This window comes from Crocodylus porosus, unplaced genomic scaffold (genome assembly GCF_001723895.1).
Source record: "Crocodylus porosus isolate Cpor-Errol unplaced genomic scaffold, CroPor_comp1, whole genome shotgun sequence".
Classification (NCBI taxonomy): Eukaryota; Metazoa; Chordata; order Crocodylia; family Crocodylidae; genus Crocodylus; species Crocodylus porosus.
In genome coordinates, this window is record NW_017728906.1 from 14,775,464 (window position 1) to 14,792,337 (window position 16,874).

General features: G+C 41.0%; 1 long non-coding RNA gene across 1 annotated transcript in view; it reads right to left on the minus strand.

Moving 5' to 3' along the window:
* Nucleotides 1–14,122, minus strand: part of LOC109305763 — a 16,756-nt gene extending 2,634 nt beyond the window's left edge. The window contains exon 1 of the long non-coding RNA XR_002099705.1: nt 14,062–14,122. This is a non-coding gene — a long non-coding RNA (uncharacterized LOC109305763). The remainder of the gene's footprint in view (nt 1–14,061) is intronic.
* Between the last annotated feature and the right edge of the window lie 2,752 nt (nt 14,123–16,874).

Consider the following 16,874-nt stretch of genomic DNA (forward strand, 5'->3'; position numbering starts at 1 on the left):
GAGGATTCTTGCCTTTCAGTTCTCCACTTTCCTTCTGGCCTGAATGTCTGACTGCTCCAAATCCAGCTAGCAGTAACACAAATCAGCATCTGAGTACAATATAATGTGTAACAAGATCAGGCCCTTAATACTTCCAGATTGAATCACCATATTAATTTTTTCACTCCTCTTGAAACTTCTGTTGGTATAAATCCAAAAATTTTGGCAGTGAGGATAGGAGGATAGGAATTCATGCTGCTACTGCTCCCCCACTGAAAATTTCCAGACCATATACCTGAATGAAATGGTCTTGTGTGCAGGATCAAGCCAGTATGTGGGGCTGCAGTAGCGGGACTAATTCATTGTATGTGGGACTGGGAATAGGGTAGTGGGGCTGATCGGATGCATGCAGAGCTGGATCTGGTGTACATGGGGCCAGGGCCAAGATAGCAGGCCTAATCCCATGTGGGGCCAGGACAAACTGCTGTGTGTGTGTGGCTAAGATCACACAGCACATTGCATCAGCATGTCAAACCCGCCCTGTATTGAGCACAAAGGCTGTTTGCTATGCTTTGGAAGCCATAGATTCATAGATGCTAGGGTCAGAAGGGACCTCAACAGATCATTGAGTCCAACCCTCTGCCTAGGCAGGAAAGAGTGCTGGGCTCAAATGACCCCAGCCAGATGCCTATCCAACCTTCTCTTAAAGACCCTCAAGGTAGGGGAGATCACCACCTCCTTTGGGAGCCCATTCCAAATTTTGGCCACCCTTACTGTGAAGAAGTTTTTCCTGATATCTAGCCTAAATCTGCTCTCTGTCAGTTTGTCACCATTGTTCCTTGTTACCTCAAGAGGCGCCCTGGTGAACAGAGCATCTCCAATCCCTTGCTGCGTTCCCCTAATGAATGGCCACAAGATCCCCCCTCAGCCTTCTCTTGTGGAGGCTGAAAAGGTTCAGGTCCCTCAGTCTCTCCTCACAGAGCTTGTCTTATAAGCCCCTAACCATATGAGTGGCCCTCCTCTGGACTGTCTTGAGTCTATCAACATCCTTCTTGAAGTATGGCACCCAAAACTGGATGCAGTACTCCAACTGTGGTTTGACCAATGCCACACAGAGGGGAAGTATCACCTCCCTGGTTCTATTTGTCATGCATCTACTGATGCATGATAAAGTGCGGTTAGCTTTGCTGATGATTTCATCACACAGACAACTCATGTTCATCTTGGAGTCCACTATGACTCTATGATTTCTTTCTGCTTCTGTGCTGCTGAGAGAGTCAATTCCCAGTCAGGAGGTATGCTGGATATTTCTGCTTCCTAGGTGCAGCATTCTGCACTTATCCTTGTTGTACTGCATCCTATTGTGTACTGCCCACTTTTCTAACCTGTTCAGATCTGCCTATCATTCTCTACCCTCTGGAGTGTGCACTTCACCCCATAATTTATTATCATCTGCAAACTTGGACAGAGTACAATTCACACCCACATCCAAGTCACCAATGAAGATATTGAAGAGTACAAGTCCAAGACCAAACCCTGCAGGATCCCACAACCCACATCCTTCCAGGTCAATACCAACCTGTCTACTACCACTCTCTTGGTGCGGCCACTAAGCCAATTTGCCATAAACATCTATGTCACAGCCTCTCAATTTATTTATGAGAATATACATGGGCATAAGCCATGGTCTTATACCCACCAAAAAAACACTGTAAGCCCCTCTTAATAAGGGAGGCTACTAAAGATGCAGCCACTGAGTCCTGAGGACAGATAGAAAGAAAGTAAAGAAGGGAGTGAGGGTCATAAGTTAATAATGAGGGATCCAAAAAGGGACATTAAAACAGAACAGACTGGCCAGCATGCACTGCTCCCAAATGAGTTGAAACAGCTTGTAGTTGTTGACCAGTGAAACTCCACCTGGAGATGTGATTGGAGAAATGACAAGAAAATAGCCCCACACCTGTAGGAGACAGGCCTATTTGTTACATAAAGGGATAGTGTGGATAGGTCCACCAAGGAAAGCTTTAAGCCTCCTTTAAAAGGGGAGACTACTGGAAAACCAACAGCTAATTGCTTGGGACAAAAAAAATTAAAAAGCAGAGAAGAGTCATGGGTTAATAAAAAGGCATCCAGAAGGGGACATTAGTGCACACTGGCCTGTGTCCACTGCCCCCTGACTGAATTGTAAGAGCCTGTGGTTGCTGACCAGTGAAACTCCACCCAGATATATGAGCAGAGAAGTTGCAGGAAAACAACCTCACACCTTGTGTTGGTGAGGCACCCCCACAGGCTTCCAGAGGGGAGAGGGTAATCCACACAGGCCCCAAACCCCAGAAACAGCCCCACCACGAGGAAAACTTATCTCCTGCCGGGCAGCCAGAGCAGAAGCCAGGAGCACAGGCGTGGCTGTGCAAGCCAGTGTTACTCTGGCTGTTTAATCAGCTGTTTCCCAGGCGAGGAACAGCTGGACCAATTGCGGCTGCTGGACTAGCCACCGCGGGAAAGTTTAAAAGCCCTGCCAGAACCCGGGCGGAGAGAAAGCTGGAGATTGAGAACACATCCCTGCCCTCCTCAGGAACATATTTCTTTTGAAAAGAAAAAAAAAGAGGAAAAATTGAGAGAGATAGAAGTGGGGTAAGAATAAAGCACCCCATTTGGAGGCATTGTGGTAGGCACTACATCCTGCCTAGATAGCCTGACAGCCTCGAGGGAGGGAAGGTCACTCATCGAGGCTGGTGGGACAAGTACCAACTGAGCCCACTTGAATGACAGATTCCTCCTGAAGCAAGCTGTGAGCCCATTGTCCATGCGGTTGGTGAGTGGACGGGGTGTAGGGGAGGTGGAGCCCCATGAAACATCTTGCTAAAATCATGAGTACTGCCGTTTCTGGGGAAGCCCTCCCAGGAAGATCTCCATTGAACACTTTCTCTAATAGCATAACATCAAGTTGTGGTAGGAGAGTTGAAGGGAGGGGCTACAGACCCAGCAGACAGTGCAACATGCAAGGCCCATTGTGTCATACACCTATAGGAGACAGGATACTGGGCTAAAAGAACAACTGGTCTGACCCAGTTTGGTGTAGTGGGCAAACTGAATTTGCTAAGGCTTTTTGGCCAGAATTTAGGTTTTCCCAGAACTAAGCAATAAAATTGTACAGAGTGCCTTATAAAGGCAGTGGGAGAGGTGAGTGCTGTGATTGCTACAGTGGGCAAACCAGGTACAACAGTTTCCCTAAAAGGAAAGAAAACCAAAACCAGAATAGGATTGGGGTACCTTATCTAAAAAGTTGAGGTAAGAAACTTGAAGACTGGACAATTTGGGGTGACAAAGTTACAAAAGTAGTGGACAAACAAAAGAACATTGTTATGTTCATGTTGTCACCCTGGGGAGCCTGAGCCAGTTGTCAAATTTTTGTTTGAACAATGGGAAATCTAAAAACAATCATCCCACACACCCAGCAGAGGATCTGAGGATGGTACCACTGAAAGTCGCTGCTGTAACATCTAAAGGAACCACATGTCAGCTCATAATACCAGGGGAAAACTTGTAATAAAGATTAGATATTAGTATTAAAGTTCACTTTGTTACTAAATCAGATGAGGGGCTGTGTCATTCCTTGGAAATCTCTGGAAAAAGAATCTTAGTGGTAACATATGGTACTACTCATATCATGTTCTATAGAGGAATGCAGCTGCCTAGCCATTGGAGTGATTTTCCTGGACATGGTTATCCAGTAGGGGTGTCTGAAACAGGCCGTATTTGATCGGGGACATTGATTTGATTTGTTGACTTGGATCACTGTTTCTGATTTGATTCAGATGAATCTGAATCTGGAGATTCGATACTGATTTGGAGAATCAGCGATTTGGCCATAGACACAGCTTTAAAAGTTTTTTCTATATACCTTGAGGTACCAGGCAGCTCATGAATGCTGTGATGCTGGGGCAGATGAAGCATCCCACAGAAGCATGGGGGCCTCCACCGCGTGCTTGTTGGTGAACCCAGGCGTGGACCGGAAGTACTTCCAGTCCACTTCCAGGTCTGCTAGGGAGTGCACAGCCTCCACCTCCCAGCCTCCCTCCCCGGTTTGGCAAGTGTTTCTGGTCCAATTCCAGGTCTGCTGCTGAGCGCACTAGGGAGCCCTCTGTGCCCCACTATTTCAGCATTCATGAGTTGCCTGGTTCCTTGAGGTATGTAAAAAAAACATTTAAAGCTATGTCTATGTCTGAATTGTCAAATCTTTCCGAATCTCTTTGAATCAATTCAGAGGGTTCCGAGTCAATTCAGAGAGATTAAAGGGTCTCCTGATTCAATTCGGATTCAGAGATTTGGCCACCAAATTGAGCTGAATCTCCGCTGAATCAAATCAGAGACTGAAGCTTCACATAGCCCTACTGAGCAAATGTATGGAGCAGTATTTTCATTACAAATACCAACTTCTGACAAAGTCACAAATACAAGACTACCTAGAGAAATCCTCTGTCTAAGTTCTGGCATCTCCTCAACTGTGTTATTATTAGAACTCATGACTGAATGAATGTCTGTATCACACCAGCCATGTGTGGAACCAATGACTGCTGAACAGATCATCACTTGTCAGATCCATTATGAACATTCATCTTGCCCTATAATACCGAAAGAAGCCAAAAGCAATTCAAAGATTTTTCAACATTGAATCTGTTCAAGACCAAAAGGTCTGAAAGGATCTTGAACAGTAACTTCATGAAATCTCTCTTCCCTACCCACAAATGAAGGCACTGTTGAGAAACTCTGAAAGAAGTTTCAAACCACCATCCATATGGCCTGGGCAGAATCCATGAGTTATACTACCTAGGAACACCATGAGTGGTTCAACGAGAGCAACGCCAAGATCTAAGCCCTCCTCAACTGGAAGAGGAGGACCCACTCTGCTAGGCAAGATAACACCTCATCTCAGCAGAAGGAGAGATATCAGCTGCTCAAAGCCAAACCTCAGAGGGGGATCCAGGAAATCAAAAACTAGTGGTGGTAAGTTAAAAACAAGGATATTCATCTCTACACTGACACACATGACATCCACCGTTTCTTCCAGGTAGTGAAATCCACCTATGATCTAACTTCCTATGGCCATAGTTTCCTGTGATCACAGGATGGTTTGACGCTCCTGAAAGACAACAAATCTACCAAAGCTCGATGGAAAGAGAACCTTGAACCACTCCTGAACCATGAGTCAACTGTGATGCTTTGCCACCACTGAGTCCATTCCCCAAAACCCCAAAAGGGGATCCCCTGCCAACCTTTCTATCTTAGAAGTCTTTTGAAACCAAGAACAACAAAGCTACTGGACTGGACAGTATACCTGCTGAAATCTTCAAGGCTGGCAGTGAGGAACTGGTACTGAGACTCCAATAATACATTCTTCAAATTTGGAACAAAGCAGGGATCTCTGGGGACCTAACTAATGCCAACATTGTGACTAAGTTCAAGAAAGGAGATAAGTCTGCATGTGGGAACTCTTCTTGCACTACCCTCCATTCCACAGCAGGGATATTTGACACCTGCATCCTCTTGAACTGTTTTCTACCTGTTGCTAATGAAGGCTTATCAGAATCTCAATGTGGTTTCAGACCATTCCTATAGGACAATTGACATGACCCTTATTGACTGGTGAGAATACCACCAAGACCTCTATTTGGCCTTCATTGATCTCACTGAAGTCTTTGACTCCATCAATCACAAAGCCTGTGGAAAGTACTGGCCAGATTTGGATGCCCTGGAAAATACATCAAGGGCCTAAGGCTTCTCTATGAAGAGATGACTAATTTTTCTTTGTAGTAGACTGGAGACAGATCCATTTGTCATCTGAACTGGGGTCAAACAAGGATGTGTCATTGCCCCAATTCTGTTCTCTGTTTTTTTACTGTCATCCTTGTTCTCATGAAGGACAACCTCCCTTCCAGAATCAATATTAAATACTGAATGAATGGAAGTTTTTTCAGCCTGGAACATTTACACTTGAAGACCACAATATTTAAATAATCTTTGGCCTTCAGTACACTGATGACCATGCCACCCTAGCTCACACTGAGGAAGACTTCCAGATAGTGCTGGATCTCTTTGCAAAAGCCTACTGGACTTCAGGCATCTTTCTCAAAATCCAAAAGACTAAAGTGCTCTATTGGCCTGACCCAGGCCATGAATGTACTCCCATCTACCCCCAAATTACCTTTGAGGTAGTCAAGCACTTCCCTAACCTCAGTAGCCACCTCTCTCCAAAAGTGAACATTAAGGAGGAATTCCAGCACAGGATCCAGCATGCAAGTACCTCCTTTAGGAAATTGTTTTGGCATATTTTTATAGGCCATGATATCTGGAAAGATACTAAGATCCAAGTCTACAATGCAGTCATCATCCCCATTTTCCACTATGGATGCAAAAAGTGGGTGACCTACTATCATCATCTAAGAGCCTGGAGAGGTATCAACAACAGTGACTCCAGAAAATTCTCCTCATCAAATAGAAAGATCACCACCCAAATGCTGAAGCCATGAGACATCCTTCCTGAAGCCAGTGTAACCAGCATTGAATTAGTGTTGCTCAAACACCAGCTTCACTAGATCAGATACTGTGTGCAGGTTCTTGACTCCTAAAAGAAACTCTCTATTCCCAGCTTAGTAGCAAGAGCTGGGAGAAGCTGACTGTTAATCATTTACAGTGGTGCTATGAACTCAAGCATGTTGAGGTAAAGCACCTTGGCCTCAAAGCAGAGACAAGAGAGCACAGAAAGGAAAAGGAGAGAAAGCCCAGCCTGTGGCCTATTATCCCCTGAAGAAAGACTTGCAACTTCTGCAGATGGATCCATACCCCAAAAATTGGCCTTGAGTCACCTCAAGACCCATCAATGAGCCATAGTAGAGATCTTCCTAGAATCAAGGGATTGCAGCTGACAACGTGTATATTCTTCTGAGAAAACAGAATTGAAACTGAACTGGCACTTCACTAATTAGATATTGGCTTCCATTTCTAAACTTCCATTTTGTTGAACTGTCACAAGTAATCTTAAAATTCTTTATGTAAAGACTGATTGATAAGGACATGAACTGAGGATCTATATTCCCTGTTGACCTCAGGCCAACATGTACTAAATATGTTTATAGTTTAATATTAAAAATACTCATAATGCCAGATAGGAAAGTTCAAGATTACTTAAGTTGGTAATAAAAGGCAAAGAGAGTTGCTTAACAAAAAAATATATATTTTTATAATAAAGGAGGGTTTCCCCTTTTAAGAACAGAGTCACAGTTTTTTCCTCATGTCAGACATCTGCCTCAAAAAATACTCAAATAGACTATTTTGTATTCTATTATTAACAGACTAAGAGAACTGTCTCAGTTTTTCTGATGCTGGTTTATCAGGTCTTCACCAACCTCTTATTTTTGTTTTAACCAGAAGACCCCAAATATAGTAAGCACATAGTTGTATCAATGCTACTCCCTGCCATAAAAGCCTTAACAAAATCACCTCTCCAGTGTCATTTACCATAAGAAGAATGTGCTGGGAATACAGGTTAGTTTAAGAATAAGGGAGGCCTTGCTATCTCTAATAAATATGTAATAAATAGCATAGGCATGAATATTAATGTTAAAAAATTGCTAATTAAAGATCTGTGACCTTAATTGAAATAAAGTATATTAGCAAAATATGCTAAGAGCTTCAGAACCATTCTAAACAGCAGAATTAGAATAAGGTCCATTACTGTTACTGTGTAATACGACTTATTTATTATGACTTGCTTATTCATTCTTAATAACTTTTGAAGAACTTGAATTCACTAGCCTCCAAAGCACTGTCATGTAACATTCTTAAATTTCTGACACTTCCCACTTATTTTATATGTTTTGATATACAAAGTGTTTAAGAATTCTAAGTCTGTGCATTTAACTAAGCAATGCTGAAATTCAATACATTTTTTGAGAAACAGGTATGGTTAATTGGTTCATTAAAACACAGCCTGATTTAGGATAGAAATTGGGCTCCTTGAGAGGTACATCAGAGGGGGGCCAAGAGGATTGTGATTGAGATTGTGTGGTAACCTAAAAGGAACAGACTCTATTATAAAACTGGAGGGAAAAATCTGAGTTTCTATTTAATTAAGTGGATGTTTTAGGGAACAGCCACTGAAACGTGAAGGTTACAGGAGGAACAAAGAGTAGGGTCATTGAATGATTATGGGTCTAAAAACCATCTTCAGATCAGTAGGTCTGAAAATGTTATAGTTTGCATTTGAGATTTAAAAGGTTTACTAAGCACAGATTCATAAATAAACTGTATTAGTACCCCCAAACAATTATTGGTACATCCCTACATTTCCAAAACATGTTTTGTTTTTGGTTGGAAGTTTTTTTTGTTTGTTTTAAAGAATTTCTGAACAAGTAGAGTATCTAAAAAATATGTATAGTGGATTATTTTTTCTTGGTATTGTGCTAACATATATAAATAAGTAAGATGCTTCAACAAGATGCTGCAAATCACCTTGAAGCGAAGTGATTATACCAAGGATTACCAGTCTTTTTTCCTGGAGTGCTTACATCTTATACCATTTTCTTGCATAAGTTCCCCTTAAACAAACTACTTCACCTTAAACAAAAGGCCCCAGCTCCTTTTATTTTCTGCCTTTCCTATCTCTCTCCATGTCTCCCCACATCAGCCTTTTCTCTTATCAACCCATCGCCACATTCTTTCTCCTTTATTTTATTTTATTTTTTGGTTTATCTTTTTTAGTTATTTTTGGTCTCTTCCTGAGTTGTTTCCTTCCCCTATGTCTCTGTTGTATGCAAGATGCATGTTGCTCAGCAAATGTCCATTCTTCAATGGGATATGTTCAAAGTTAAACACATTCTCAAGTCTATGCAAGGATCAGGGTAAGAAACAAACTTATTACCGTGCAGTGAATCAGCACAGGACCCATTTACAAAATGGGAAAATATGTTAAATTTAAGTGCCCAACCAGCCTTTGGGTAGCCCTCACCACCAACTGAAAAGAGCACTGAGGGACAAGAAAAATCTTTACTCTCTCCCCTGAGACAGTCATACAATCTCAAACTCTCATAGATTGGAGATACATGTGTGGTAGGGAGAAAAACCCACAAAATGTGTCTTCACAAAATACAGTGTTTAATATTATCAGAAGTTTTTCCAAAATGGTATTCAATCATTAATTTTATCAAATTAAAAACTATACAAAATGAACTTTTAAATCTGGATATTTCTCACTTTAAAAAGATTCCACCTTTGAGTTAAAGCAAATTCTATATTGTAATAGGAAATACAAAGGATGGTGTAGCGGGCTGTTATTGCTTAGTCAAACAGTCTCTATTTTCTCCAGCAAAACTTGTTCCCCCAGGAACCAATGTAAACAATAAACAAATAAGTGTACAAATTACAAACAATTACATCACAATTTGCAGCCTTTCCTCAGATCCTGAGGGCAACCCCAGCTCTGTACTTCCTCCTTAAGCACCGCAGCCTTCCCTCTCTCCCTCAGGTCCTCTCCCCAGGAGTTTTAAACTTCCTCTGGGCCAGGCAATCATCCCTGTGGACTGGCCAGCACTTTCTAACCCATTGCAGCTGGGCTGCAGCCCTTGAGCCATGCACCCTGTTACAGATGGGATTGGAGATCTTTTCCCCCAACATGGAAATTATTACTAAGTTGATTAGGAGGAGGAAAAAGTTTTCATCTCTGTTTAACATTTTTAACTATTCCCTTAACACACAGCCCCTATCAAAACTTTGGTAGGAAAAAAGAGAAGGATCCTTCAAGTTGTTTTTCATCATGTTCTACTTCATTATTAAGCAATGATGCTGAGCTATTCACCAAGATTGTAGCTAGCAAGCTCGAACAGACCTGACAAATGTGAGTAATGGAGATCAACCCAAGTTTATTTAGTGGATGAGATTGGCAGATAACATTTATCATTTGTTTGAGAGAACTGGGATTTCCAGGTTGATGTCAGGCTGGTGATAAAATTAGAGACTGAAAGATATTTGCCAAGCAGCTTGCATACTCTTAGAAAAGGTAGCATCCATTTTGATTAACACTAAAACCTGAAGTGATTACATTTTATAAATACATTGGGGTAAATATTACAAAAGGAAAAGAGGATTTGTTATGCTAAAAAAGTACCAGAACACTGAATGCAAGCTGTTTGTGATCAAATTTAGATTGGAAATTAAAATAATTTTAATTTTCGGAGGTGTGAAGGTTTGGGGGACAAAACATAGGGGAAAAGTCTGAAACATTTTAAGACTGACCAAACTTGATCAGTCTATGAAAGGGATAGTTTGGCAGTACTTGCTTAAGGAATCTGTTTGTGATATATGGAGTCAAGTATTTGCCCTGCCTGCTTTTACATGTAGAGGTAACTCTCTCACAATGTGCTAAGTGCTAGGCAATGTCATGCTTCAGAATTTTGGCTAGCTAACTGGAGGGGCCAATAGGTCATTTTTTTTCTTTTTGTGAATGCTTTATTGGCTTAGCTTCCCCCCCCACCCCCACCCCCAAAAAAAGAAAAAATCTATATTTGACATTGGCCACTGTTCAGGCTGATTTTGATTGAGGTGCGCTGGTCTTCCTTCCCAATACTTAGAAACCTCATAGCTTCCTGACTTTGTTCTTCCATGAAAAGTCAAATAAGTTGCTAACTTTGGGATCAGAAAGGGATGCTTCCCCAAATAATTTTGACAAGGACTGGGGGAAGAAGTAGATTGCCTTCCTCTGTCCTCTTCCTAGGATCCTCTTAGTATTTATTAACCAAATATTTTTCTGTCAGTGTCAATGGAAAGGCATTGGAAATGGCCTCAGTTCTTCTGCTTTTTACCTGGCCATGCTGCAGGGTCTTCTACATATTCCTGATCTTGTGTCTTGTGTTTGGTTCTGAGTGGATGTTTTTTGGAAATACTTAGGTAAATTATTGCTTGTGAACGTAGGGGTCAGAAATGATAGCTCAGAAGGTCTCTTTGAGTCCTAAGTTCCCATAAATTTGACAAGTGTCTTCCTGTGGTTAACTCCCCACTCCCCTGCCTTCACTTACTTCCCTCACAGAAGAGGAAAGGAAAGGCAAATGAGGATTGTACTGTTAATGACAATCAACTATTGTCACACTTAGAGTAGCTTACACACTAAGCTTACATTAAAAGTGTTTCTTACACAGGTTAGAATTTGAAGTGCTTTCAATTCCACAGGATCAGTAACATATGGTCCCCGCATTCCCTTCTCCCCATCCCCCAACCAAAACAGTTTCAAATTTTGCTGATGCTAAAACTGTTGCACCACTTTAGGCCTGGGGAGCTGGGATCCTACCATCCCTTTCAGCTAAAATTCTGGGGTGGAAAATGATTCATGGTGGGAGGGAGGACATGGTATACCACTGGGCTGACTCTCTACTTACTGTATATTAGTATAGCGGACAACGATAGCCTGAGACACTATAAAACATGTCAGAATTAGCCGTCTTTCATCAAAGGTTATTTTTGGTAGGGGAAGGGCTAAGCTGTAGTATGAGAATACCAAGAGCAAGTCTGGAGGTTGGGACACCTGTCTCATAAGTAGGATTTGGTTCAAATATGCTCAGGCTTACAAGAGTTTTCTTGGATCTAAGCTAATGGACATGATGCTGGGCTCCTCTGGCCCAGAGATAATTTTAATTGTGCTCCACAGCATGCAGCACCTTTTAAGGAAAGGTTCTGGAGATGCAATTTCACCCTGTGCCCTGTAGCCAGGGGTTGAGGTATATATATGCTTGAGAAGTAGGCAGTGTTAGTTCAAATTCCATTGTGCCACAGTATGATAATTACTCTGATTCAAGGGAAGGACCTGAAGATGCTTTTGAACTGCATGTTGTAACCTAGTGACTAGGGCACATGCCTGAGTAGTAGTGATATTGATTCAAACCCACTCAAGCAAGTCACCTTTAATCATTCTTTGCAATAGGCATTGTTGGTTCAAGTCATGTAGAGGAGAAAAGGAAAAAAAAATCAATATTTTTGGTTGCAAATGTGTTTGGTTTATGCAAAAAGTGCATCTAGTCCCAGAGAGAGGGGTGGAAAGGGGCTCCCAATGTCTCTTTATAACATAGTAGATAGATAGTCTGATTTTTTCCCCGTTCACAATAGGGAGGCAAATCCTATTAGACCACTCCTGTGAGATGGAGCTGATGCAAGTAGTGTGTGATAGGTATGTTTGGAAACAAGGCCAAAATATATTTTCATATGGAACTGCAAGTGGTTTTTGGGCATGTTCCAGGTTTCAGCTGACAGCCAAAAGTCTGACATTCATTACAAATATCCAAGACATTTATGTTAGAAGATTCCTCTTTACCAGAGCTATCTATTTTCTAATGCATTTCTAAAACCAGGGTATTGTTGCACTTGTTTGCAGGCATCTTCACTATTTCAGAGCTATCATCCAAAAACCTGAACTGCTACAGTACTTCAAGTTGTAAAAATCTTTCTTTAAGCGACTGTATGGCAGTATCCAAAACATAATAAAAAAAAAGTGGCTGTATATTTCTTTTTGGGGTAGTTAATAGTTCATCTCTGGCCTTGTAATCAAACATTTTCTTCATGATTCATATTCTGTGTTGCTTTTCTTGTGAGAAACTAGCTTTGATTTCCTACTCATCAGGCACTGCAGTTTCAAATCCTCAATCAGAACACTAGTTTACAAGGAAATCCTTTGAATATTTTGTGATGCATATTTTGTTCAATATCCACTTCCAACTTTTTGAAGGATTTGACATGAGATGATGATTTAATCCTATTCCCACAATACACTGTGGCTGCCAGCTATTTCAAAGCCACCATAGATTTTTTAAAGAAATTGGGCTCTATTGGCAAGCTTCCAGCCAACACCCTTTTAGCTGCCATGGATTTTACACTTCTGAACACCAACAGCCCAAATGAAGAGAGATTACAAGCTGTATAGAACAATCTTTTTGGTGAGAATACTGTTTCCATCATGCTCTCCCATATTGTACTCACATAAAACTGTTTCGGATCTGGGGACTCCTGTACCTATAAGCAAATGGCACTACCCCACAGTGCGATCAAGCGCGGGGCCCCAGGAAGCAGCCCAGCAGGGCTGCCTCCCGCCCCAGTGTGATGTAGCACTGGGGATGGGAAGTCAGTCCAGCTGGTCTGACTTCCCATCCCCAGAGAAACTCTAAAAGGCATCAAAAAAACCTTTCTGTTTCGATGGACCGGAACAGAATATAACAGCTGTTTTGACTCTCAATGAAATTTAAGATGAAACACTGTTCCTTTGAACCATCAAAACTCAAGGCAAAATGGAACTGTGCTGTTTCACACAACCCTAGTAGCCATGGAAGACAAACTTGTTCTGCCTTACAGATAGCCCCGCAACTTCAAATGGTGTCTCTTAAGCAACAAGCTACCTAACTTTCATTCTCACTGGGCACCAGGCATTGCAATGGACCCAGATGTTAGCCATGTCCTTTTATCAATACAGACAACAATATTGCTGGACCAAACAACACAGATTATAACATCCAAGGTTCATTCCTCTGCAACTCTACCAATGTCTGATACACCATCACCTGCTTCCAGATGTCTATATTGGACAGATATGGTAATCCCTGTGTGTAAGAATGAATTAGATCAATTCCAGAAAGACACACAAGCCTGTGGCAGAACACTTTAACCTCTTTGGACATTCTACCACTGATATCAAAACAGTTGCCCTTACACAACAGAACATTAAAAAACAACTTGAAAAGGCAATTGTGAAGCAAGAAATCATACACAAACTGGATTATGTTAAATATGGTCTAAACAGAGGTTAGGGATATTTAACCCATTACGTGGATTAGCTTTTGTGACTCCTTTGTCCATATGTGTTACTGGTCCTTTGCTTTTCCTAGTACTGCCTTTCCACCTGTCTCTTGTATTCAAAGAAACTGGGTGTATACTGCCCACCCTGATTCCTGTCTCTTGTATTCAAATCACTCTCCTTTCCACACACTGTTCATCTCACAAAAGCTTATCCTATATATCTCTGATTTAGTTAGTATACAAGGTACAAACCACCCTTACCTTCTCTTATCATGCTGAAGTACTGCATGGCTTAGCACTCTAATTACAGATTCTGTGAGTCAGCAATTTGACACTGCTTTGACTTCTAGTTCTTGAGGGCCAGTTAAGTCTGAAACACTTGCAACTGAAAGCATCTTAGGCTTCTGAAACTTGACATTGAAATACGGACTGCATCAATTTGGCTTTTCCAAGTTGTTTCCCTTAAGGAGACAACACAGTTGTTGAATTACATTTCAACACTGCAGTGAAGTAACAAAAATATAAACACTTTGAACCACATCAGAAGATGCCATAACTCCAGTCTGGTGGCTCATGGCATTACTGAATAAAAGGCAAAAAAAAAAAATGCAAAGAAAAAAAACCCCTGTGCCTTGTCCTGGTTTTTAAGGTCCTGAAATTTCATCTGTACTCTGCTTTGTTTGTCTTTCATATTTGCCCTGTTGACATAGTTTTGACCTCTCAAATCACAGAGTGATTCCCTTTTCTTTTAACTGCTTAAGGAGAGCTTTTGTCATTCCAGTCACATTTAAAAAAAAAAAATCAAACTAAATGCTCTTTGATCATAATGTCATCTTCTCTTACCACCATTGCTTTTCCTACAGAAACAAACCTTAACAATCATTTTTGTCTGCTTGTATATGCGAATGTCTTGGGTACAGACAAATATGATAGAACCATACGTAGCAGTTGCAGGGCAGAAGTATCTCCCAAGAGCAGAATTTAAATGATTTTATTATCAATATTTTGCCCAGGTAATATTCATTAATTTCCTCTGAGATAATTTGTGCTTTTATCATAAAGTCATATTTTACCAATAGACTCCACAAATTTAAAAAAAATTCCCATTGTAGAATAAACACAGTTTGTCTACTAAACCCCATGAGGAACCATTTTCCATTCTACAAAGGCTGAACAAATCAAAGCCTTTCTGAAACAGCTTGCCAATAGTCTATCAGAGAATTAATTTGGCACTAGTTTACTTTAATAATCCTATGATGTTGCTTTAGTCTAATTGACAGTGTTAGAGTGATGTAGTCATGATGGTCCAGGAAATATGGAAGAAGCAAGGAATTTTGTGCACAGTATCTTTTATTGGACCAACAGTATGGTTGGAATACACTTAGACAAGCTTTCAAATTCAATGCATTCATCCACAAAAATCCTTGCCTTCTAGTTTAATTTCTAAATCGCTCCACATACTGCTGATTTTTCCACATTTCACTAGGGTACTTGGTATGTTCTTCTACCTTCAGACCCCTGTTCATTGCTAATGGAAAAAAAATAAATAATAAAAAAAAAAAATCACTGGAGTTAAATACCTTGTAGCAGGAGCTATAGAGAAAAAAAAAATTCAGTTGAAAAAACAGAAAATTCAGACTTAGCTTACATATTCCTTGATAGGTGACATGAAAAATGGATACCTTTAATAGTCAAAAGCAAATCCTTACAGTTTGTTTGTACTGATCCATCATTTGACCTCTGTTGGGAACCCAGAACTGAGGGATGGATTGTCATATCTAGTGGTAAGGCACCTAAAACACTGGAGCAATCCTAATTAGTTCCTCAGGGAGCTTGGGGGTATTGAGGGGTCAGGTGTCATAACTGCATTCAAGAACCATAGCCAAATTCAGAGCAACCTGGTCAGAAGGCATAACCAGAGACAGGGTAAGCTACAGGTCAACCAGGATCAGGAGTCAAAAGCTAGAGCTTAAGGCTGAATCAGACTCAAGAACCAGATTCATGAGCTAGAGTTCAAACCAGAAAACCAGCAAACCCCAAAACACATGGATGATCAGAGACAAGGACTTTCACCTCTTCCCAGACAACAAGACTATAAGCTAGGCTTGGCTTTTAAGGGCTGGAATGATTGGGACCTGCTGGCCATGGCCTTAGGAAACTGCAGCCCAGATTGCCTCACTCAGTCCATCTGGGACCAGGGGGCTGCTTTCAGTGTGCTGCAGGTGGTGCTTGTTCAGGGGATGACTTGCCTTGCTGTCTTGATTGGGACTAGCAGGATGCAGGGTTCTGACCTGGCCTCATTATAACCTCTGTCTGAATATTGGGCAACTGGCAAGATCTTTCAGAGCAACAGTGCTCTAAGTTTACTCTTCTATACATTCCTCAATATTCCTTGAATAAATATTCACATCCATATCTACATAAACAGAGAGCACTGCATCACCATTAGCAGCATTTTAATCTTGTTCTACTTTAGAGTTACTGGAAGTAACAAAACCATCATTATTTAGGTTATTTTAAGATGTAGGGACACCAATATTTTGTTTGGATGAAGCCTCACATCTAAAATGTTCCAGCGACTCCACCAGAAGCAAAACAATTGATCTCAGAAATCTTTAGTATTAGAGTGATGGCTTATTTCAGCTTTTCTTTTGTGATATCCATCTACACAGAGAGGTATTTCCATTTCCATTAAGATTGTTACAAATCACTTTCAGTTTTAACCATCACTTTATACTATTATTGAAATCCACTAGCTGGCCACATGCACATGCAAATGCAGGCTAATATACAAGCTTCTAAACAACCAACTGCAAACTAACTCACCCTAAATAAAGTTTTTCCTATCATCTGCTGCTTTCTGATAGCAAGGTCTGCAACACTGTCAATTTGCCAATTTTACTAGAAATCAAATTATTGCTGGTGAGTAATAAACATTTCATGAACTCATATATATTTTTATGCCACCCCTAATTTCTTGTTAGGATAAGCAGCTGTCAGTTTCACTTATTCCTTGCCTGTTTCAATTTAAATCCCTTCTGGATCTCTTAAAGCCACACATTGGTGAT